The sequence below is a fragment of the Cervus elaphus genome, chromosome 9 (genome assembly GCF_910594005.1).
Source record: "Cervus elaphus chromosome 9, mCerEla1.1, whole genome shotgun sequence".
NCBI classification, from domain to species: Eukaryota; Metazoa; Chordata; class Mammalia; order Artiodactyla; family Cervidae; genus Cervus; species Cervus elaphus.
Window position 1 is genome coordinate 94,841,377 of NC_057823.1, and position 25,241 is coordinate 94,866,617.

Genomic DNA, 25,241 nt, shown 5'->3' on the forward strand with positions numbered 1-25,241 from the left:
GCCCTCCCCGATTCCCTCCCCTTGGCAACTACAGTCTCTGCTCTTTGTCTCTCATTCTGTTTCAGATACATTTACGTCATGCTTTAGATTCCACAGATAAGGGATATCATATGATATTTATCTTTCTCTGTCTGACTTACATCACTTAGTATAATCTCTAGTTGCGTCCACGTTGCTGCAAATGGCATGATCGTTCTTTTTTTATGGCTGAGTAGTATTCCATTGTATACATGTCCCGTATCTTCTTTAGGCATTCCTCTGTCGATGGACATTTAGGTTGTTTCTGTGTCTTTAGCCAACTGTGTTTAGGCCTGTGGATTCATTCTGTCCTCTCCAGAGAGATCCAGAGTACTGGATCTCAATCCTTCGTTAGCAATAACCTCATGAAACCTGCTCCTGGCCAGCACTTTTCCCCTCTCAGTGAGCTACTTCCTCACCAGCTTGTGTTCCTTTGTTTGACAAGTCAGTAGACTTAGCTTTTTATTTTCATCTATTCATCTATCCACTCCTTCATGCATTTTCCATCCATCTCTTTGCTTATTATTTCTTTTTTAGCTCTGGTGGTCTTCATTTTGTTTGCTGACAGGCATAAATAAATTAGTATATGTAAAGCACTGATAAGTGATAGCTATTATTATCTTTTTCACTCACTAGTATCTTGTGTATATAAGAATAGCATGTCATTGAAACATTTTAGTTCTATGTCTTTGGAAGTATACATGAATGAGAGTCCTTGACCTCAGGTGACAGGAGGTTTCGAACCCAAGTTTGTAAGTGACCATGTGGTGTTCAGGAATGCCTCATCTGGTGTCTAGAAAGAAGCCTGGGAATATTCTGAGCCTTTTCAGTGGGAGAGGGGCTGATAGATTCAGATCCAAATTCCGGGTCAAACACTGATGTTTGAAAGACTACCCACTGTGATTCTAACTTAAGGGACTTTCAAAAATTGTAACTCTGAACTCTTTAAGAAAACAGGTTAAAAGGTAGTATGTTGGTGTACGCGTATCTGGAAGGCCTGTTTCTACAGCTCAGCCTGTGTGCACACATGCCCACATGCCCACAGCCTTGATCTTACACCGTAGACCCCAGCACAGGACACAAGGGTGGGCCCTTGGTACCAAGGAAATGACTGTGTGTCTCAGAGCAAAGAGATCTGAGAACACTCCTCAGTAAGTTGCACAGAACAGGCCTGTTTTCCCTTGGACCTGCCGATCTGTGTCCCCAGAAGCTTTGGCCTGCCTCTGATGCCCTCGTCTGTCAGTGCTGCAGCGGTAGCGGGCAGTCCAGGGCTTCCTGGTGAAGGCCAGCCCAGAGCTCACCCCGTTCTCCCTCCTGCTTGCCTGGGCTGTCGTGGCTCACATTTGAACCGGCCAGTGAAGGAAGGTCATGGGCAATTTGAACCAGCTGCCAAGTGCTACAGAAAGTTTAACCACAGAAAAATGGGGGGTGGGGAACCTCTGAGGTCAGGACCCTAGATACCACTTCCCTGCTTCTGCAGGTGTGGTGCGGGGGGGACCACTGGGGACAGAGTTGACAGTAGGGGCACTCGGACAGAGGCCGCAGTCCAAGCCATCACAAGCTGGGAACCAGCTCTGCTTCACGTGTGGGCTCCTCTTCCGATCATCCCTTTCACTGGAATGAATTATTCACTTGCAATCTCTACTTGTGCCAGTTGTCCAGCTGGCGTAGCCGCAGCTCCTCTCCCCAGACCAACCCTGAAGAGCCCACAGAAGCAGGAAGGAAGCGTGGGTTCTAGATGATAACAGCAGACCACTCTCCCCAAGTGTGCTGCTTCCGGAGAGCAGTGCCTTGAACTCTCATGGTACCGTCAAGAGGATGTTCGAGTGTCCTTTCCTTCCCGCCTGTGATGCCTCCAAGGGACCCCAAAGGCCCCTGGTCCACTTGCTTTCTGGTGAGCCCCATCCGTGCTGCTCTGGGGCCTTATGGGTCATGCCAGGAGGTGCACACAGGCCCTGCCCGTGTTGTGGTGGTGGAGGCGTGGGGTGCACACTCTCCTGAGAGGGGCCCGTGACTGGTCCACCAGTAGCTGTTAGTGCTGTATGCGTGGGAGGGAAGGCCCTTCACCCCAGCCCATTCCTGGTGTCACAGCTTTTTCTTAACATCTCTTTGGTGCATACACATACACACACACACACACACACAGAGCCACTGCCCCCAAGGCATCCCCCTAGTTCAGGAAGGACTGGCTCTTCCTGGTTACAAAACCAGGTTGTATCAAACTCTTCTAATACTCTCAGATGTCAGAAGTCATTTATGGACTAGTTTGCCAAGAATTAGGAACTCAGCTAAAGAGTTTTCCTGGCATAACCATCTCCAATTCTCAAACCAACTCTAATGCTGCAACTTCTACACGGTAGAGTCAGTGCTTCTTGTTAAATTTCACAGCATCCTGGGATCTTGCTTTATATCAGCACCCATTCCTTTCTGCTCATTGAAGGTATTTAATAGATGCTTCTCAAGATACCCACCCAGGCTACTTAAGAAGAGATTTCAGTTTACAGTCACCCACCCAGTTATTCCTTGAAGGCTTGGATTCTTTTCTCTCATAGTTGTTGCTTTAATCTGCTGCCTTCTACTGAACCATGAGACAGCAAATATTCAGCCTACAAGGCTGAAAGAATCGAAGGCCTTATCTAAAGGTGCAAAATGGATTAAGTTTCTACTGGGAAAAGAGAGCTACACAACAGACCATTTTGTGCAGACACAGTCTCTGCCTCAGAGAACAGTCACTCAGACAAGATTTTTAAACTGTACCTTTGTTTTACCTGATTGACAAAATGACGCATAAATACAGACAAAATGAGAATGTGGGAAATTTGAAAAGTAAGAACAGAAAAGCAGTTAGACATAATCTCATCATCCAAAGATAGTACTATTAACATTTTATTTCCTTCTGAGTATTTATTTTCACTTAACAAAAGCAACAGGTTTCATTTCTTAAAGGATAGTTTTAGGTTTACAGCAAAATTGAGCAGGGACTTCCCTGCTGGTCCAGCGGTGATGACATCACCTTTCAATGCAGAGGGTACAGGTTCGATCCCTGGTGGGGAAGCTAAGATCCCACATGCCTCTTGGAAAAAAACAAAAAAACAAACAAAAAAAAACCCCTGAAACATTAAAAAAAAAAAAAAAAGGTAATATTGTAACAAATTCAATAAAGACTTTAAAAATGGGCCACATCCAAAAAAATCTTAAATAAATTGAGCTGATAGTAAAAATATTTTCCATATGTCCTCCTTTCCTGCCCTCAACTCCCCCTGTTACTAACATCTGCATTAGTTGGCACAGTTGTTGCCATTGATGAAGCAATATTATTATTAACTAAAGTCCAGCAGGTGCACCAAGGTTCACTCTCCTGAGGTCCAGCTCCATGGGTTTTGACGCGTGCCTGGATCATGCATCCGCCCAGACAGCCTACACTGATCAGGCTCCCCACTTCCCTCTATCTTGTCAGATCCAAGCAGCACATGCTTCAGCAAGCAGCTGCTGCTCTCTGCTTTTTGTGCCGGAGTCTAACAAGACCCCTTGACCTTATTTGCCCTCTGCCTCTCCTTGTCGATAAACTCATAGACACTGCAGGACGTATTAGCCTATACTTAGCCAATCCCCTGCGTTCATATTGTGGATGGTTTTCGCCCTTATATGGAATATTTAAAAATCAGTTCGTGGCAACAGCTTTCCATGATCGCGATAACATCCAGGAACAGTTGAGGAAGACGCAGCGCCGTGTGGCGTCCCCCAGCACCTCCCTGGAAAAGGTGGGGTTTTCTTTTTTGGTCTGAGGGCTTGAGGCCGGTGCTGAGTGCCAGTCTCTGCGTGGCCACCTGCTCCGCAGCGGGGGATGGGCCTCCCTGGAGTCCGGGGGGAGGAGGGGGGACCCCCCCTCCCCGAGTCCCAGCTTCCTTGCTCCTCCAGGGAGGACCGCGCTTCAGCATCACTGCCCTCTCACTCCCATCCATTCCCGCCCCTCGGAGCCTTTAGACGGAAACCCGGCACTGTTTTCTTTTGCTTTTCGGACTGGTTGGCCTCCTGGGGCAGTGAGCACTGGCCTTGGTGGAAGTGGACTAGGGCCGTGTGGATGGCTTTAAGGCACTCGTCACCCAGCTCACCCGGCCACGCCAGACTACCTTCCGGAAACCGCAAACTACGAGCGCTTTTGACGCTTTCCGACTGTGATGTTGAAGACTCTTGAGAGTCCCTTGGATTGCAAGGAGATCCAACCAGTCCATCCTAAAGGAAATCAGTCCTGAATATTCATTGGAAAGACTGATGTTGAAGCTGACATTCCAATACTTTGGCCACCTGATGGGAAGAACTGACTCTTTGGAAAAGACCCTGATGCTGGGAAAGATTGAAGGCAGGAGGAGAAGGGGACGACAGAGGATGAGATGGTTGGATGGCATCACCAAATCAATGGACATGAGTTTGAGTAAGCTCTGGGAGTTGGTGATGGACAGGGAGGCCTGGTGTGCTGCAGTCCATGGGGTCACAAAGTCGGACACAACTGAGCGACTGAACTGAACTGAACTGATGGAACGCTGTCCAGAAAGTTTTCACCCGAAGGTGAAGACTGGCAACATCTCTTTGCCTGTTTGCATGTAAGTGCACATCAGAATTAACGAGAAGAATAGCACTTTGTTGTTGTGGTGGTGGTGGAATTGTTAGAACCGTAAAACTCTGCATCTGCAGAGCCTGGCCTTCTGCATGGGTCGTGTTAGCTTGGAGCTCAGCACGTCAGGGTCGCTGTGGCCACAACACAGGGCCGAGGGGGAATCTCTGAAGTCTTCAGAGCTGGCATTGCCAGAGGTGGTTCCTGGCGTCTGTTCCAGGTACCACAGCTGGTTTGTGGTAGAACCGGACGCTGCATCCAGGCCAGCGGTGTCCACATCCCCCATGCAGGTATGCTGAAGCCTCTTTAAGAACAGGCCAGGCAGCCCTTCAGCCCGAGTAGACCCCTTTCAGAGATGCCTCTGCGAGCCTGATCCCTTGTCTGGGGGTCGCCTCATGGGAACCAAGAGCCCCACTGAGAGGCCTTGTCTGATTTTCCGTTCAGAGTCCAGTCTGTCCCCTGACCTCTGGCCCAGAACTATTTATTCCAACCATTCCTAGCCTGTTGCCCCTGCTCAAAACAAAGCAAACGAAAGGTTAGCTGAAGCCCTCGAGGCCTGCTCAGGGCGGGTCAGAGAAAATGAGTGCTGTGGTCATGTGGTTGGTGAGTCATTTTTGCCCCTGAAACAAACACTAAAATAGACTCCAGTGCAGGGCCTAGGAGGGCTTTGAGAGCTGAGAGGCAGCAGACGTTAGAAATGTAGTCTTTGGGCCAGAGACACGTAGGTTTGAGTCTGGTTTTGACTCCTCTGAGCTGTGTAAACTTAGGCAGACCCCTCAACCTCTCTGGGCCTTAGTTTGCTGTTTAGTCGCTGAGTCGTGTCTGACTCTTTGTGACCCCGTGGACTGTAGCCCGCCAGCCTCCTCTGTCCATGGGATTTTTCAGGCAAGGATACTGGAGTGAGTTGCCATTTCCTCCTCCTGAGGATCTTCCCGACCCAGGGATCAAACCCGCATCTCCTGCGTTGCAGGTGGATTCTTTACCACGGAGCCACCTGGGAAGTCCCAAACAGGGCTGATGATAGTGCATATCTTATACAGCGGTGGTGAGGATTACATGAAAACAAACAAACAACAACAAACCCCACAAAGGTAAAGTACTTAGCTGCTGCCTGGCCTCAGTAAGCTCTTGCATGCATGCTAAGTCGTCTCAGTCACGTCCAGCTCTTTGCGATCCTATGGACTATATAGCCCTCCAGGCTTCTGTGTCCATGGGATTCTCCAGGCAAGAATACTGGAGAGGGTTGCTGTGCCCTCCTCCAGGGCATCTTCGCAACACAGGGATCAAACCTGCATCTCAGGCAGGTTCTTCACCACTAGTGCCACCTGGGAAGCCCAGGTAAACTCTTCAGTTCAGTTCAGTTTAGTTCAGTCGCTCAGTCGTGTCTGACTCTTTGCAACCCCATGGACTGCAGCACCCCAGGCCTCCCTGTCCATCACCAACTCCTGGAGTTTACTCAAACCCATGTCCATTGAGTCGGTGATGCCATCCAACCATCCTCTGTCATCCTCTTCTCCTCCTGCCCTCAACTTTCCCAGCATCAGGGTCTTTTCAAATGAGTCAGTTCTTCACATCAGGTGGCCAAGATATTGGAGTTTCAGCTTCAATATCAGTCCTTCCAATGAACATTCAGGACTGATTTCCTTTAGGATGGACTGGTTGGATCTCCTTGCAGTCCAAGGGACTCTCAAGAGTCTTCTCCAACACCACAGTTCAAAAGCATCAGTTCTTCAATGCTCAGCTTTCTTTAGAGTCCAATTCTCACATCCATACATGACTACTGGAAAAACCATAGCCTTGACTAGATGGACCTTTGTTGGCAAAGTAATGTCTCTGCTTTTTAATATTCTGTCTAGGTTGGTCATAACTTTTCTTCCAAGGAGTAAGTGTCTTTTTATATCAAGGCTGCAGTCACCATCTGCACCATCTTTGGAGCCCAAAAAAATAAAGGCTGTCACTGTTTCCACTGTTTTCCCATCTATTTCCCATGAAGTGATGGGACCAGATGCCATGATCTTAGTTTTCTGAATGTTGAGCTTTAAGCCAACTATTTCACTCTCCTCTTTCACTTTCATCACGAGGCTCTTTAGTTCTTCTTCACTTTCTGCCATAAGGGTGGTGTCATCTGCATATCTGAGGTTATTGATATTTCTCCCGGCAATCTTGATTCCAGCTTGTGCTTCTTCCAGCCCAGCATTTCTCACGATGTACTCTGCATATAAGTTAAATAGGCAGGGTGACAATCTACAGCCTTGACATACTCCTTTTCCTATTTGGAACCAGTCTGTTGTTCCATGTCTAGTTCTAACTGTTGCTTCCTGACCTGCATACAGATTTCTTAACAGGCAGGTCAGGTGTTCTGATATTTCCATCTCTTTCACAATTTCCCACAGTTTATTGTGATCCAAATAGTCAAAGGCTTTGGCATAGTCAATAAAGCAGAAATAGATGTTTTTCTGGAACTCTCTTGCTTTTTCAATGATCCAACGGATGTTAGCAATTTGATCTCTGGTTCCTCTGCCTTTTCTAAAACCAGCTTGAACATCTGGAATTTCACGGTTCATGTATTGCTGAAGCCTGGCTTGGAGAATTTTGAGCATTATTTTACTAGTGTGTGAGATGAGTGCAATTGTGCAGTAGTTTGAGCATTCTTTGGGATTGCCTTTCTTAGGGATTGGAATGAAAACTGACCTTTTCCAGTCCTGTGGCCACTGCTGAGTTTTCCAAATTTGTTGGCATATTGAGTGCAGCACTTTCACAGCGTCATCTTTTGAATTTGAAATAGCTCAACTGGAATTCCCTCACCTCCACTAGCTTTGTTCATAGTGATGTTTCCTAAGGCCCACTTGACTTCACACTCCAGGATGTCTGGCTCTAGGTGAGTGATCACACCATCATGATTATCTGGGTCGTAAAGTTTTTTTTTGTACAGTTTTCTATGTATTCTTGCCACCTCTTCTTAATATCTTCTGCTTCTGTTAGGTCCATACCATTTCTGTCCTTTATTGAGCCCATCTTTGCATGGAATGTTCTCTTGGTATGTCTAATTTTCTTGAAGAGATCTCTAGTCTTTCCCATTCTATTGTTCTATTATTCTAAAGTAAGCTCTTAAGATACTGTAATTTTTATTATTCAATCACGAGGAAAATCCCGAAGCATCAGTATGTTGGGTCACTGGTGTCCCTTACACAGTCTGTGAACGCTGCTGCCAAAGCAGCAGCACCCTTTATCCGACATCTTTGCCTTGTTTTTCAGGCCTCCTGCTTCCACAAAACCTCCCCGGATTTAGTTCCGTAACCTCTTAGGCAAGAAAAGATTCCTATGAGTGTCACATATATGAGCAGAACCCCAAAGAGCCAGGAAGCTTCTGGCAAAACCCGGCACAGTCTGTAAGTTTCCTGTGAGTTTCCCAGCACCCGCCACCTGGAAGCCGCTGAGCTGTGACTGCAGACTGCTCCCTCCCGCAGCCGGCGGCGGTTGACTTCATCTCGAAGTCAGCCCTTGATCTGCTCCCCGCTGACAGCCCGTCCTGACCCGCTTGGGGATTGGGACAAGCCTTTGTTTCCATGTGGGCGAAGTCTCTGGAAAAGGGGAAAGCTCCTTGGTGAGCCTTCATCCTCAGACGTGGTTAGGTTATGAGTAATTCTAGTAGCAGAGCCAGGGAGCTGGCAGTTCTTAGGTTGAGACTGTTACCAATTGTCCAGAATAGTGGGAGAGGAACGGGGATACTTGATGCAAAAGCCTCTGTCAGCTGGGGAGCTGCTTACCAACCCAGCAAGGCATATGATGATGTCCACTCTGGGAGGTCAGTGCAGACACTCCTGAAGTTGCAGCCTCGCTGTATTCCTGCACACACATGCACGCGCGCACACACACACACACACACACACACACACACACACCCCAGCTGCATGCTATGGTGAGGAAAGGGGGGTGCGAGGCCTCAAGGATTGGTTTGGATAAAGGGTGCCCATTCCTGCTAGTGTTTCTTTTCTCTTTGCTGAGTGGACTGTAGCCCGCCAGGCTTCTCCGTCCATGGGATTCTCCAGGCAAGAATAACTGGAGTTGGTGAGGAAAGGGTTGGGGGGGTGTCATGTGGCCTTGAGGATTGGTTTGGATAAAGGATGCATATTTCTGCTAATGTTTTTGTTCTTTTTGCAGACTGGACTGTATCCCGCCAGGCTCCTCTGCCCATGGGATTCTCCAGGCAAGAATAACTGGAGTTGGTAAGGAAAGAGGGGGTCGTGTGACCTTGAGGATTGGTTTGGATAAAGGATGCATATTTCTGCTAGTGTTTTTGTTCTTTTTGCAGAGTGGACTGGATCCGGCCAGGCTCCTCTGCCCATTGGATTCTCCAGGCAAGAATAACGAGTTGGTGAGGAAAGAGGGGGTCGTGTGGTCTTGAGCATGGTTTGGATAAAGGGTGCATATTTCCGTTTTTGTTCTCTTTTCAGAATAGACCGTAGCCTGCCAGGCTTCTCCGTCCCTGGGACTCTCCCGGGAAGAACACTGGAGCGGGCTGCTGGGCCACCTCGGCGGTCCCGGGAAGGAGGCTCTGGGGGCCGCGGTCAACCCGAGCCCGCCGCGCCGTCGCCGGCGTCCAGCAGGGGGCGCTGCACCCCGGCCCGCCGGCCCTCTCTCCCCCGCCGAGGCCGCCGCGACGCCGGCCAGTCGGGCCGCGGGTCCGCGCGCGCACGTCCTCGGGCGGCCGCCGTGGCCAACGCGCACGGTGACACGCCGGCTGGACGAGGCCCTTTGTCAGAAGCCGCGGGGACCTGGCGTTTCCGCACGACGGGAAAAACAAAGGGCTTCTGCCTGCCTGGCCGGGGTTGACATTGGCTCACCCTCTAACCCCCGGGCGTTTGCAGGCAGAATGAGTTCGTGCGAGACCACAGGACCTTGCCATGAGTCACTCACTTTCTGTAAATCCGAGTCAACAGCACACTTCCCCTCACTTTGGGCCATTGCTTGAAGTTTTAGGTCACCGGGTGCTGTTGGCGTTAACAAGAGACTCGAATATTTCGTAAGTCTTTTTTTTTTTTTAAAGGCAAAACCAACTTGGGGGGCAGATTTGCAGTTGGAGAGTTTTGGTCGCTCTTAGCTCCCCAAATAGGTTGGCCTTATATGTTATTTACGTGTTTCAGAAGTGTGCCATGTAAAAATTCAAGGGAAAGTTGCAAAATGTTTTCTGGCAGGAGGCCCAGGAGAGGTTATTCAGGGAGATAAGGATGACTGGATCAGGCGTGGGAGCAAGACTCGTAGGTGAGGAAACCGGCCCAGAGCTGCTGCTGCTTTTTTTTTTTTACACCTAGAAAAAAAAATGTAGACACATGGAGTTGATCTGTTCTGAGGATTATGGGCAAATTTTGATATTCTGGGAAACAGACAAGATGGGATTAAAAGTAAAGAGACAAGCAAGAGGCCTGGGAGGGTTCGGAAGGGTTTGAGCCAGTGAACAAGGAGCCTGAATAATACCATCAAGTGGAGCACCTGAAGAGGATTAACTTGGAAGGCGTTGGAGGCTCGGGGAAAGCTTTTCATTGGCCTCTGGCCTGGAATCCACTGTACATCGGGGAGCGTCCCTGGGCCCTGCACACGTGTTTCCCTTGCCAGCCTCCTCTTTACCACATTTAGGGGGAAATACGTCCCCAAGAGAGTATGAGGTGGCGCTAGTGATTAAGAATCTGCTTGCCAATGCAGGAGATGTGGGTTCGATCCTTTGGTCTGGAAGATCCTCTGGAGGAGGAAATGGCAACCCACTCCGGTATTCTTGCCTGGATAATTCCACGGACAGGGGAGCCTGGCAGGCTGCAGTCCATACGGCTGCAGAGAGTTGGATGTGACTAAGCACACATATCCCCAAGAAGTTCCCTGCACCCTCATTCCTAACTTTTAGCTAATTGCTGCCCATCCCACCTCCCCGGACTTTTTTCTATTGATATCCAATCCCCTTTCTCACCTCGTGAAATCTCAAATCTGATTGTCTCCTGAGAGTTCTCCTACAGAAATCTCTGTGCCTGGTGAAATTTTTGTGCTTTTTTTTTGTTTTTGTATGTACTATTATTATTATTTTTAAAATCCTTTTATGGTTTTATTGAGATAAAGGATCTTTGGGGACCAGAGAAGGTAGGAAACAGTTTGTGGTCTTTCCTAAGCTCCCTGTTCCTTCCAGGCCTCACGGTGGTGGGGTCTCCAGCTGCGCTGCTGACCTCTTGCTTTGGTGGGAGGGGGCTGATGGGAGGGACGTGAGGACACACGCGGAGCATCTTTAGACACAAGGATCTGGACGTGTCCGGTAAGTGAGCAAACAAAGAAATAACCCCAGATAATTAGAAAACCAAGTCCAGCAGAGTTTAGCCTCAACCAACTAAACTCACCCCCAAACCCATCACTCGAGGCACACGGGAAGAGTGATGCTCCTGTGTGTAATATATTCTCATGAATGTATGCAACCTTATGAGCAATTCTTGGCTTGTAATATGAATTCTACCCTTTTCTTCTTTGCTCAGAGAAGCATACTGGGATTGAAGAAAATGAAAGGATTTGCATTCTTTCTGAGTGTGTGTGTATGTGAATTTTATATATGTATTTTATGTGAGAGGGGGAAATAATGCCGACTGACACTTGGCTAAATAATAGGTTGTAATTGATCCCAGTACATCAGGGCAGTAGAGAACAGTAAGGCCACACACACATATGTACATGCACACACACAGGTTGTCTATTCTGAGTAATTTTGGAAATGGGGAAACGGAAATTCCTAGAGAACTTAAGTGAACCTCTCGAGACTGTAGCATGTCAGAGGTGCAACTGAGTCTTCCAGTTCGTGCCTTTAAACTTCTGTCTTTTGTCCTTTGTGAGGTGCCTGGGGATGACCAGGTGCCTGTCTGATTCGTGCCGCGTTCTGTTTTCAGAGGAGCTGACAGGTGCCCCCTACCAGTCCATCCTAAAGGAAATCAGTCCTGAATATTCACTGGAAGGACTGATGCTGAAGCTGAAGCTCCAATACTTTGGCCACCTGATGCGAATAACTGACTCATTTGAAAAGACCCTGATGCTGGGAAAGATTGAGGGCAGGAGGAGAAGGGGACGACAGAGGATGAGATGGTTGGAAGATGGCGTCACCGACTCAATGGACATGAGTTTGAGTAAGCTCCGGGAGTTGGTGATGGACAGGGAGGCCTGGCGGTGCTGCAGTTCATGGGATCGCGAAGAGTCAGACATGACTGAGCGACTGAACTGAACTGACAATTCGAGAAGGCTTTCGAGGACCACCATTCCCCAGCGTGCTGGTGAGTATTCCTCTCAGGAAGATGGCGCCTGAGAAACCTGGCATTTGTGAAGTATGTGGGACGCTGTATTGCTCAATCTTCTCAGGTTGACAGCTTTGGTTTTCTGTAATTTGAGAGGAGTGTAGCATGTCAGCTCAGCTTTTATCATGCACCCCTCTTCTCTTCCTGAGGGTTATTGGAGATTTCCTGGCGGTATTTTTAGTGTCTGAGCCGCTATGGTTGCTCAGGTGTCTGGGGCCATGGTTTAGCAACTTGCACAGATGCACCTGACAGAACTGATGACTGCTGAGTGGAAAGCCCAGGAACTGTCCGACAGCTCGCCCTATTGCTTTCAGCTGAGTTATCCCAAGTTTTCTGATAACTGACCTTCCAGAATTACAGGGTTTCATTAGCTACCCATCTTCAGGCTGAATCAGAAAAAAAAAAAAAAAAAGGATATATTTTGGGGTAAAGCAAAGGGGATGGATGCAGCGAACATTCACACACCATTTTTTGCCGTGGTCCCCTCTCCCTGTCTTTTTTTTTTTTCATGCCGGCTGGACTTCCCCAAGCTTTGCATCTGTGGGCAAGGCTGCCTGGGGAAACAGCTGAGTCACAGCTTTGCTGCTTCTCTATAATTACAAATTTTATCACCTCATCTGACATAGAAAGGGTGTTGGTTGGAAATGAAATACACATTAGGAATAAGCTGTTTAGAAACAGCAGAAAAAAAAAAAGCCTTTCATAATATGAAGGCTATTTTTTTAAGAGTCTGGAGCTAAGGTTATGATGAGACAGAGGAGTCATCTCCCCTTCCTACCCCTACAATCATGGGGCCCAGAACATTAAAATCAATAACGCCGTACTTTTTCCATTCTACCAACTCATCTCCTGGTTATTTTGCTTCATGTCCTTAGCACACGGGTCCAGCTAACACACCATACCAGCCGCCACCCACCCCCCATCTCTTCTCCCTTCTTCTTTGCTGTCCTGTCACTCAAGACTCTTCAAGATCACCTTCACTATGAAATCTTCTTGTCCCCCCCAAGTAGATACTCCTTCACACTGTATTATTTTGCTCTAGGAACTTAAAAAGCACTGTCCTTGGACACTTCTCTGAGTTCATCACATCTCCAAAAGGTTTGTCGTCGTTGTTTAGTCGCTGAGTCGTGTTTGACTCTTTGTGACCCCATGGACTGTAGCCCCCCAGGCTCCTCTGTTCATGGGGATTGTCTAGGCAAGAATACTGGAGTGGGTTGCCTTGCCCTCCTCCAGGGGACCTTCCCAATCCAGGGATGGAACCTGTGTCTCTTGTATCTCCTGCACTGGAAGGCAGATTCTTTACCACCAGCGGCACCAGTGAAGTACCTTTTTATTCTCCTTGTGGTTCTTCCTTCCACGGGGCAGTCTTCAGTATGATCTGATCTCAGATCTCCATCGTTTCCAACTTAAATCAACCAGGTGCCCTCCCAGCCAAGCTAAGAACAAGGCCCCCTTCCCACATGTGAACCATCCCCCAGTATGGCCAGGGCCTGCCAACTAGTGACGTTTCCTCTTCCTGCTCTGCCCAAATGTGACCTTGCCGATACCATCTCCTATTAGACGACCGATCCGGATGTTTCTGTTGCCTGGTTGCTATTTTGCCACATGCTTCCTGGACAGGTTTCCAGGTAACCCTAATGGCTGTGCTTCTGGGGAAGGAGGAGTAGAAAATAACTCACCTCTCCAGTAAGTGGCTTTCAAAATATAACAGCATTTAAAAGCTTTTAAAGAGCAGCTCTCTCCTTCCGGCCGCCTGGGCCCTGTTTGCTGTGTGATAGGAGCCCCTGTAAGGCTCTCTGCTTGGCAACCTCCGACTTGGACAGAAGGCAGATTTAAAGGCCGGGGGATTGATTTTTCTCTGGAGGGCTTTTCCATGAGGGGCGTGGGAGGGGAGTCTTTAGGGAAGCGGTGGTCAGTGATTTGCCTCTCCGTCTGCCGTGTGAGGCTGAACACGCTCTTTGTGTCCATAAGCCAACCCCAAACCACAGAGAGGGGCAGTTTGTCCTGGAGAGGCTGAGACAACCGGGACCCGGAGGGTAAGAGGCTGGGGCCGTCGTCGCTGCTCCTCCCACTCGCATTTCCATCCGAAACTTGCAGGGGAGACGTCCCCAAAATGGCTTGGTGTTTTGCTTTGATGTGGCCGCCATGTGGCCATGCAGGCTTACTGTGGTGCGGCTGGTCCCGTGGCTCAAACATGGCCTGAATGTCCACTTTTGGAAACTGGGAGGCGTTTTGGCCTCTGCCGGGGCTTGAGTTTCCCGTCCCTAGAGCCTTGAGCAAGACTCTCATGTTTACCAAATCCTAGCCTCGTGGTTTCCTCCCATCAGGGCCGGGGGAGGAGAAGTAGGCACATCATATCAACTCGACTTGCAACTTCCGTCCCTTCCTCTCTGCCCAGCATGAAGTTACCAGGGGGAGGCTAGGTAAAGGTGGGTTGTCAGGGGTGAGGGGATGGATTGGTCGTGTGAGCTCTGAAAATACCATCTGGAAATCCTCACTGCAAATCACATCATTAGATTTTCTGTATGTAGTTTTTATTTTTTTTCAAAAGTGAAAGAAAGGGAAAAATGAAAGTGAAGTCACTCAGTCCTGTCCGACTCTTTTCAACTCTATGGACTGTAGCCCACTAGCCTCCTCAGTCCATGCAATTCTCCAGGCAAGAATACTGGAGTGGGCTGCCATTTCCTTCTCCAGGGGATCTTCCCAACCCACGGATCGAACCCGGGTCTCCTGCATTGCAGGCAGACACTTTACCGTCTGAGCCACGGGGAAGCCCGAACTATTTTTTAATTCAAATTAAAAACCTACACTAGTTTTTAAATGCTCTGGACAATGTAGTGGATTTTTTTGTTGTTGTTTGGGAAGTGCTGTTCTGAGTCCTCTCAAAGAGGTACAGTCTCCACCTGGTTTATTTTCTGTGCAAACTTATATATTGACATACCATATCCAAGCGTTCTAAAATCAAATGCTCACAAGTATTTGACAATATCTAATAGCTGCTAAATCAAGCCCAAATCTCCAGATTTATTTCATCCTTTGGTGTTGCCTTGAGCAGAGAACTACTTAAGAACAGCAGCTGCTGGGCATCAAGTTCACGCTCATGGATACAGAGGTGGTGGGTTTTTCCACTTTGGTGTGTGAACTGCTTTTCAAGGTTTTGAGAGAGCTTGGTTACATAGCATCTCCTAGGTCTTAAAATTAAAAAGAAAAAATCAATGTCCATTTTATGTATTGGGTCTTGGGGGACCTAATTAAAATATGCCCATAAGTCTTTCAGGAGACAGGAGAGGTAAGAGTCGTGTACTGGTTTACATGTGTGAAGAGATAGCCTGGTTTATGTTGCTGTTCATCAACTCCTTGAAAATAAATTGCAAACCACCACCGCTAAAAAATCATTTGACTTTAAAGACTGAATGTACTGCAGTTTCCTTGGGTTGTTGGCATGGAAAGGTGGAACCAGAGGAGCTAAATAGTTCATCTTAAGGCAGATTGAGGCTCAACAAGTCCCTGTCTCCAGCAGGATCAACTCCCTGGGTCACATCATCTTTGGGTGGAAGATTCACTGGGGGGTGAAAACCAGTCTGTCAGACGTTAGAGAGCAGGGCATGATGATGACTGTGGAGTTCCCACAAACCAAAGATATTAAGATTCATTCTCCCCTAGCATATATAATTCAAAGCAAAGCCTGTGCAAAGCTACAACATAAATATAGAAGAGTCTCCTATGGTAACTTCCTGATTGATTAAAATATTTTGAATTTTTACTTGCTCTTTGGATCGCTCCCATCCCAAGCACATGTTCAGTCTTCCTGTTAAGCTACCTTAGCATACCTGGCAAGGTGGGAAGAGGCAGCTATGGAGATGGTCATTTGAGAGAACATAGGTGCGTGGAGAGAGCAGGGTCCCGGTCCAGTCCAGGGCAAACAGAGGAAAGAGAAGACCCGGCGTGGCTCTGGAGTGGGTGGGTTTCAAAATGTATAGATCAGGTCCTTGAAGATCCCGAGTCCTGGGAACTCGGTGTGTGATCTGCACACATTCATTTTCTGGCTGGGAGGCTGGAGGCAAACAGACAGCTCATTAGGAAAATAACCGCAGAGCTAAATATAATGGAGGAAGTAGGCAGCGGGTCCCAGACAGATGAGCGTGGCTCACCGTCCTTCATGGCAGAGCAGAGACCAACGTGTCCGCCCCTCAAAGGTCAGTCATCGAGGGCTTTGTCAGACCGGGAAGGGAAAAGAGTTTTTTCAAAGGGCCTTTTGTGGAACACACACAGCTCTGGCCCCTGAGAACCAAATAAAGATCTGGAAAGCTGTGTAGCAACCGCTTGTATGCACGACGCTTAGAAACCAGTCCAGGGCCTACCATCCTTTTTCATTCCCCAACCCCACCCTTTTCTTTTTCTGAGCCCTAAGATCTTCCTGTCGTTGGGAAAGAGATCACACACACACACACACAAACCAGATTAAAAATCACCCAAAGCTGAAGTTATTCCCTTAGTTTCGAATAAAATCAAAGACTGTCACAATATTTTTGTTAGCGCTTATTCAGAAAACTCTATAGGAAGTATATTTTACAAACATGAGACATTATTATTATTTGTGTCATAAATCAGACTGTTTAGTGGGTAATGCCATATGTTTCAGCCTATATATTGAAATAAACCAAACCTAGGAATAGATTAGCAATAAACTTGTTAAAAAATTGAAATATAACAGAAAGTAGAGTCTCAATTGCTTTTGACCACTAGTTTCTTTTGTTAGATCCTATCTTCTATGTATATTACTGTTTCTTTCTTTTGCTTAGCATGGTCAAGAATTCTTCTCTGTCCTTTTCTGTCTTCAAGGAGTATTATAAACATTAGGAACCTTCTCTCTCAAGAAGATCTGATATTTGTGCCTCTATTTACAGTTTTACCCTCCTCCCCCACAGTATCATTTAGTTTTCATCCAGCACACAGTTCTTGTTTATTTTGTTTATTTAGTTTTCCTAGATCTGCACCCTCAAGGGCTCTGGGCTCTTCAGATTTTGTGTTACGAGAAGCCCACGCCCCAAGGGCAGAAAGGTTAGGTTCCTCTGCTGGCTGGGGTCCTGCTTTCTAGTCTGGGGCCTATGGCTGATCCTTCAGATTTTCTGAGATTTATCTTTTGTAACTGTTTACAAAGTTGTTTTGGACATCGAACAAAATAATGACTACAAAAGCTCTACTCAGATGCAAATTATGTATTATTAGTAAAGTTTCTATTTTATTCCAAGACACAGGAACGGTGGTAGTCATTCATTTGGTATTTCTTTTATTCCTGTCCCTCATTTTACATGTTTTCCTCTTCTATTCCTGTCCCTGGTTCTCTTCAAATTTAATGAGCTAAAAATGATGTCACCATTATTGAGTCATGACGCTGAGTCAGGCGTTGAGAATATGAATCAGCTGAAATTAAGGGAAGAGTCATCTCAAGTCCAGTAGGACCTAACACTACAGAGTCAACTTCTGTTGAAGACAGAGAACTGTCTTTCATTGTTAAGTTCTAAGTGAAACCACAAGTCAGAGTAATAAGCTAGAGCTTCTAGGGCAAAGAACTGGGGAGCTCAATAGGCAATGAATAAAGAGTCAGAGGAATTGAAAAACTGCAGAGGGCAGTTTTGAACCTGTAGGCCTAGTAACCTATAATCATCCTTGAAGACAGGAATATCATCATCTCAGCAAGCTGAATAAAGGCGTCCAACCAGTGAATCAAGGCTGTAGTTATGCAATGGCTTGCCTTGCAGTTCCAAAGCTTGCTGACAATAGGTTCTCTTTCTCTCCACCCTTTCATTGAAGTTTCTTGACCCAAGAGGGCTGAACACCTGGTAGGAGCCCATGCCTAAATCAGATTCCTTAAGCACTGGTTATTATCACCCACCATGTTCCAGTTGTGATTGATGTATTTATAAGTCAGCAATTCAAGTTTGTCTGTGAAACTCTAGTGCACAGGCTCAATCTTTGATTTTAAGCCAGAGCCCCTTTGGAAGTCTGGTAGGGCCTCTGGGTCACTTCTCAGAATGATTCTTAAAAGTATAAAACAGAATACATAGGATCCTAAGGAAACTAATTATATTGAAGAAGTGATAAAGTAACACAGATGCTTAGTACATGAAGTAAGATGTATTGGTGAGTTTAGTAAGTGTTGTACTTTCAAAGTAGTGATGAACGTTAATGATATTTCAAGATATTGACAACAGTGGTTGGTGACTGTAACTCTTATGGTTTGTTACCTATCTTCATAATTGAAAGAAATACTAAATTTCAGTGACAGGTTAGTGAGAATAAATGAGTCTTTTCCTGATCCAAATATATAGATCCCTGGAATAGCATATAGACGCCCCATTGGATGTCTGTGGACCCAAGGTAAGCACTCCCACTGGAGTGGCCTCTTTACCTCTGGCCCAAAGGACAGGCCCGTGGACTAAGATGAATAGCATTGCTTGTATCTTCTTGGTGTATCTGTGTATAAACCCAGCTTTCACAGCTCTTCTCCAAATGGCATTCATCTGTTTAATGGCAAGAAGGAAGCATAAAATGCATTTGGAAACGAGAGGCAACGTGTACTTGCTTTGTGCTTTTGCTCAAGTGAGCAGGTATCCCTACAACAGGTAGTCAGGATTTTAGCATACGTGTCAAAATAAACTTCTGGAATCATCTTGACTTTAGGTGAGGGTTTCCAGGGCCTTCAGAGGATCCAAGAAGGCGCGTACAAAAGTGGGCTTAACAGCAAGATCAAGAAAAGCTCAGGCCCACACTGGTGTGACGTGAGTGGGAGCAGGAAGAGGCAAGGAGTGTTTGGGCTCGGATGTTGGAATAAGCCCAGGCTGGGCAGAGTTTAGTACAGTTTCAGGCCCGGGAGCTGGGGTAGCTGCAGAGTGTGGGCCAAACAAGGTGTTTTTTTTACCAGTTTCACAGTGAACACATTTTTCAGTCACTCCCCAATTTGAGTAGAAACAGAAACAAAACGCACTATTTTGGTTTGGGGGGAACAAGTTTTATTTTAGAGGCTTAAAGAAGCAAAGAATGTACTAATGTCCACACCTATCTTGATATAGAATGCACTCCAGGAAGCAAGAGGATTAAAAGAGCTTAGAAGTAATATGCTTTAACCTTTCAGTGACATAGATTTTTATTTTGGCATCTTTTCTTTTTTTTTTAAAGGAGAGGATGTTGCTACAGTGTTTTTCTTTTAATGTGTACAACGTTTGCAGTAAATTGTATTGGCATGAGCCAGATTTTATACACATAAATGTGTTAGGTGTGTATGTGTGTTTGTATGTAGGTAAGTCTAGTTTTATTTTTGTACATGTTGTTGTCTGTTACCTGGATAAAGAAGCATTTTGAAAATAGAGGGAGAGTGAATCAAAGGGCCGATATTTTACCTGCATGCTCATTTACTTACTTCTTTGTTCCTGAGTCACAGGCACAGTATTTCCAAATAAATGTCCGAGGGAGTGATGCCTGCCCTGATAAAGGTTGCATCAAAACTGGATGAGGGAACTGCTACAAATAGGAAAAAGGGACTTCAAGCAGTATGTTCGATTAAGAAATGAAGACATGGGCCATGACTCAGAGAACAGGCCACTCATGTCTCAGGCCACTCAGAGAACAACAGATTGACTTATGACAATACCCACATTTCTGAAGCGCATGTCGTCTGACCGGTGGACAGTCCTCAGGCTGACGGAGGAGCTGCCGGTATATCTGGCAGATGGGCCGGGTTGGCTGAAGGTGGAGATCTGGGAGCAGCTGCTGCTCCTTGTAAGCAGTGGGAACGCTGAGGGGGGCAAGGGGCAGCTTTCCAGCCTAGCCTCACAGGTATCTGTTCCCTTTGCTCGGGGGCACATCCTTCACGGCAGCCTGAAGCTGCCCCGGTGCGTCCACAGACTTCCTTTTGGTTTCTGTGTTTTCTGAGCAGCAGCGTCGTCTCCCTTCGGCCCCAGCTCAGAAATTCTCAGGCCACGCTAGTGCCGTTCTCTGCACTCGTGTGTGGTGACCTGGCCCACAGAGTCCTCTCCATTTTCCATCCCCTTTCCCAGAAGAATGATGGTGGAAGTCCCAGCCATGGTTCTATCCAGGGATGTGATCTCAGAATTTAACTATAGGAAAAATACCACCTTGAATTTTCCCCAGAACTCGTCTTTGCAGGGTTTTAAATGGAATTGTGAAACACTTGGGGGTCCTTTGTGCTCAAGAAAAAAAAAAAAAATGTGTTCCCTGCTTTTCTTTATAGAAGCCATTTCCTTCCCGGAATTTTTTTTTTTTTTTTTTAAACCAAAACAAAACATTGCACACCGCGTTCTGGGAGCTGCAGGAGGATTAAGAGTGACCTTTAGCTGAGGAACCAGGCAGCACAACTACAGAAGATTCTGACCTATTTTCTTTTTATGTGTATAATATTGTACCTCTGTGGAAAACACTGGCAAGGTTCTAAGCCAGCCTCAAGCAGATGCTAAATATTCTCAGAGAGATGACCTTGAAGTGGTAGAGAAATTGTCTAAGTACACACCAGGGTAAACCCAGTTCAAATCTGTTACAGGCATCTCCCTCTCAAAGGAGGGGTTAGGATTTCTGTTTAAAAGACAGGATATAAGATAAAGTGTACATTATGCTAATACCATTTCCTTATACCAGCTTTATATTACTTGACAGCTGGTGGCTCAGACCAGGTAAAGAATCTGCCTGAAATGCAGGAAATCCGGGTTGGATCCCTGGGGCAGGAAGATCCCCTGGAAAAGGGAAGGGCTACCCACTCCAGTATTCCTGCCTGGAGAATTCCATAGACAGAGGAGCCTGGTGGGCTATAGTCCATTGGGTTGCAAAGAGTCAGACATGACTGAGTGACTAACACTTTTAGAGGTAAGGTTCATAGAGCAGTGATATAGTTATACAATTACATAACAGCTGTAATAAACACAGGTTGATAAGGACACTTATCTTTAAAAAAAAATGTTCCTTTGTGTTAAATAGTTAATACAACAGAACAAATATGGCAATCAAAGGATGAAGCATGATAAACAAGTAGAGTTAATTCAGAAAGAAACATTTATGAAATAGCTACTACAAGCTGGGCACTGTGTAGGGACTTTGGCCTGCATTATTCCACTTAATTCTGACAACAGACCGGAAATATTAAGTATTTGAACAAACAGAATACAGATGGTCAGAGAGGAGTGATTTCATTGAGGGTATAAAGTAACTGTACCATTGGAGAGGTGAGCCCATATCTGTACTAAAGAGCCCGCTGTCTTGTCATCCTAACCCCGTACCTCAGGTTACGTAGGATAAATGTGGTTCATCATTTCTTCTCTTTCCTTTTAACTTTTATCATGGCTTCAGAGGGCATGGTCACACTCTCCATAGTGCCTTTAAAAAAAAAAATTCATCTATTTGGGTGTGCTGGGTCTTAGTTGTAGCACGCAGGATTTTTTTAGTTGTGGTGTGCGAACTCTTAGTTGTGGCATGTGGGACTTGATTCCCTGACCAAGGGTCAAACCCAGGCCCCCTGCATTGGGAGTGTGGAGTCTTAGCCACCGGACCATCAGGGGAGTCCCTCCGTAGTGGCTTTCATCATCATTATCACCATCATAATAATGGTGACCATTCACTGACCCCATTTAATGCCCTTAATTAATACTGTTGTTGCTTAGCGATATCTCATCTTACCCATGTTATACTATATGTTTCTTGAAAGTTGACCTGGAGTCTTGCTCATTTTTATATCTTAAGCAGCCTGTTACATACTGTTCTGCATCTTATATCTACTCAATGAAAATTTTTGAATGGAACTAATGCAAAATGCTCATGATCCTGGAAGACAAAGTTAAGAGTTTGAAAAAAATAATGTTCTAGCTAAAGAATGGTAAAGTTATATATTCTTTACCCCCTTCCATGAAACCTACAAAAGGGATGAAATGTAAAAGGATGAAATTTTGATAGAAAAAGTCCATTTGCAATGAAACTGGGATATAGCCAAAATCTCAAACTCACATTATCTGCCAAAATTAGTGAGTCAGGACTGAGTCAAGGGAGGCTGTAGAGAGCGGAGACGCACCTTCTGGGCTCCAGTCAGGATTCAGATTCCTCTCAGAGCTGGAAGGGATCCAGGTGCTGCTCTTTTCCTCAGAGCAAGGACTGAAGGTGGGGTTGGGATACAAGAAAAATATACCCTTGGTGGCGGGGGGGGGTGGGGGGGGTGGGGGGGGGTGGGGTGGGAGTTGTTCTTCATAGTACAGAAAAGAGGATGGTGAGGCAGATGGAAAGAGCTATTGGGCAAGACATATTTCTTTCCCCCTCAATAGAATTCCTATTTAGGAGGCGAAGAAAAGAGGATGAATCAGTGGTAATGTCAGCCAGTTTTGCAGTGGTTGATGAGAGCCCAGCAAGGAACTACAAATAGATGTAAACAACCAAACAAAAGATTCAAGGGCCACAGTCTCTCATGGTCCTTCCTGACACTGGGCTTAGGTGACCCCCTTACGAGGGAGGTCACAGAATACGGTGACTGTGGCCAAACTGCTCTTGAGTCTGTTGAATCAGACCCAGTGTGAAACCTGCAGCTGCCCTAGGTAATCCACGACTCCTCTCCATATTCACCCTCCTCTCCAGGCATGACAGAACAGCATTCCCTTCAGAGCAAAGTCCGTGTTTCCATGCAGACTGAGGCATACTAGTAAGACCAAGAGCGAATTTAAAAGGAAGCAAAAAGGAGGAAAGAAACTCAACGATCAGAATGCAGATGAAGGCTGCTGTTCACGAGAATTATCCCAGTGAACCACAGAATCTCAGGTGCATATTTATCTCTACTCCAAAAGAAATAAAAGAAAAATACGTCTTTCAAAAACAATTCGAGAATAAAAAAGAGATCAAAGAAGAATAAGCAGAAGTAAGTTCAGAAAACTAAGATCATGGCATCTGGTCCCATCACTTCATGGCAAATATATGGGGAAACAGTGGAAACAGTGACAGACTTTATTTTTGGGGGGCTCCAAAGTTACTGCAGATGGTGACTGCAACCATGAAATTAAAAGATGCTTGCTCCTTGGAAGAAAAGCTATGACCAACCTAGGCAGCATATTAAAAAGCAGAGACATTACTTTGCCAACAAAGGTCCGTCTAGTCAAAGTTGTGGTTTTTCTAGTGGTCTTGTATGGAGTTGGACTATAAAGAAAGCTGAGCACCAAAGAATTGATGGTTTTGAACTGTGGTGTTGGAGAAGACTCTTGAGAGTCCCTTGGACATCAAGGAGATCCAACCAGTCCATCCTAAAGGAAATCAGTCCTGAATGTTCATTGGAAGGACTGATGCTGAAGCTAAAACTCCAATACTTTGGCCACCTGATGTGAAGAACTGACTCATTTGAAAAGACCCTGATGCTGAGAAAGATTGAAGGCAGGAGAAGAAAGGGATGACAGAGGATGAGATGGTTGGATGGCATCACGGACTCGATAGACATGAGTTTGAGTAAACTCCAGGAGTTGGTGATGGACAGGGAGGCCTGGTGTGCTGCAGTCCATGGGGTTGCAAAGAGTCAGACACGACTGAGCAACTAAACTGAATTGAAAGTAAGTTAAGAGTTATGAAAGAAATTGAAGATAATAAAAACATCCTAGAAATGAGAGCCACATTAGAACAGATGTTGAAAACATTCAGCAGTGCAGAGGTCAGACTAGAGAGAATAAAATAGCTTTTACAGGATTAAAAAGAAAAAACACCCAAATAAATGAAATTAAGTAGAAGGAAGATGGCAGTTATTAAAGATAGCCAACAGCCAGTCAGCATCTGGGGTAGTGGTATCCCTGAAGTAGAGAACAGAACAAATGCAGCAGGAAACAAAAATGCCAAAAATAAAGACAACTCCATTGATACAAAGTATGATCTGATTCTGCCAATGAAGAGATTTCAGAGGGGAAAAAAGCTGACAACAAAATAATCAGCATAATGACAGAGTGAGTCAAGCTACTGAAATCTAAGGACAAGGTAAGAATTCCTAGGCATCTAGGCAGAAAAATCAAATTTCCTACAAGGAGGGAAAGAGTAGGCTGACCTCAGATTTATCAACAGAGATACTCAATGATAGAGAAAAGTGGACCACACAGTCTGGTTAGCCACAAGATGGAATCAAAATTAAGTCCCAGGAAGGTGTAGTGTTAGAGGACTGAGATCGAGTCTTAAATCCATTTAGTAGAGCTAAACCAGATGCATGCAAAATTATGGCTGAAGAACAGAATTTAATAACTATTTTAAATGCTAAACATATAAAATAAACATACAATGCAGTATATTATATGATGTAATAGCCCAAAATTGTCAGTAGGGAAATTAGCATTTTTCTTCTCTCTTTATTCACAGCATCCAAGGTTGCTGAAATTGAGAAACAAAACACCCTTGATCATTTTTAGAAATTGATGCACAATATTTAAAAGTTTTACATTTGTAAATTATTTCTGAACATCCTATAAACAGTCTTTGTACTTTATGGCTTTCTCATGCTTTAAGAGGATTTAGTGAAGGGGGCAAAGTCGAGTTTTGTCAGGAGGGATACTGACCAGTTGAAAAGAGAATTTACCTGGCTATTGTTGGTGATGGTTTTAGTTTTTCACTACAAGGAATAATCTGAATCTCAACCAGGAGTGATTAAATTATAAAATTATGATAAAACAGTGGAATACCATGCAACTGTTAAAAAGAATGAAAGACTTCAACAGGGACTAACTAACATGGAATGATGTTCAAGTTATGTTGTTAAGTGAAAAAAAAAATTAAGTTGCAGGCCTACAGTTTGATATCCTATTTGAACAGAAGTAAAAACGGTGCATGAATTTGCAGCTCCTTTCGGGGCTTTAAGTAGGGCAGGGAGAACAGGGGTCTTCTATTTTGTACTTTATTTATTAGGTGCTGTTTGAAATTTTTGCAAGAGTATAAATAACTTTTTTTTTCCCTCAACAAAAGAAAAGATGAAGGACAAATTGATTTTTTGTTGAATGACCAATCATGGTCAGTGAGTTAGAAAGCTATCTGGTGAAACTGATTTGCTTGGAAGTGTCCCTTAAGATTCTGTTTCCACTTAGGTGGGCACTTGGTCTGATGGAGCATACCTCCACCTCTGGGCAGAATACAGGTGGAGGGGATGGTTGAGATAGTGGAGGAAGCTGGGGGGCACCATCAGTGATTATGGAATGGCCTGAACTCAAGGGTGGTGGTAACAGAACAGAAGGCTGGGTTTCAGAGAGCAGACTGAGGCATTTGCCTGGTTGAAGGGGCCCAGGCAATGGAAAAAT

At 45.7% G+C, this 25,241-nt stretch overlaps 1 long non-coding RNA gene across 2 annotated transcripts; it reads left to right on the forward strand.

Moving 5' to 3' along the window:
* Positions 1 to 8,250: 8,250 nt before the first annotated feature.
* Positions 8,251 to 11,672, forward strand: LOC122701027. 2 transcript variants are annotated; one of them, XR_006342897.1, is made up of 4 exons: positions 8,251 to 8,698; positions 8,943 to 9,005; positions 9,085 to 9,653; positions 11,545 to 11,672. It is a non-coding gene; the product is annotated as an uncharacterized LOC122701027 (long non-coding RNA). The 2 variants fall into 2 exon arrangements; XR_006342898.1 differs by lacking the exon at positions 11,545 to 11,672 and having other exon boundaries at positions 9,085 to 11,526.
* Positions 11,673 to 25,241: the final 13,569 nt, after the last annotated feature.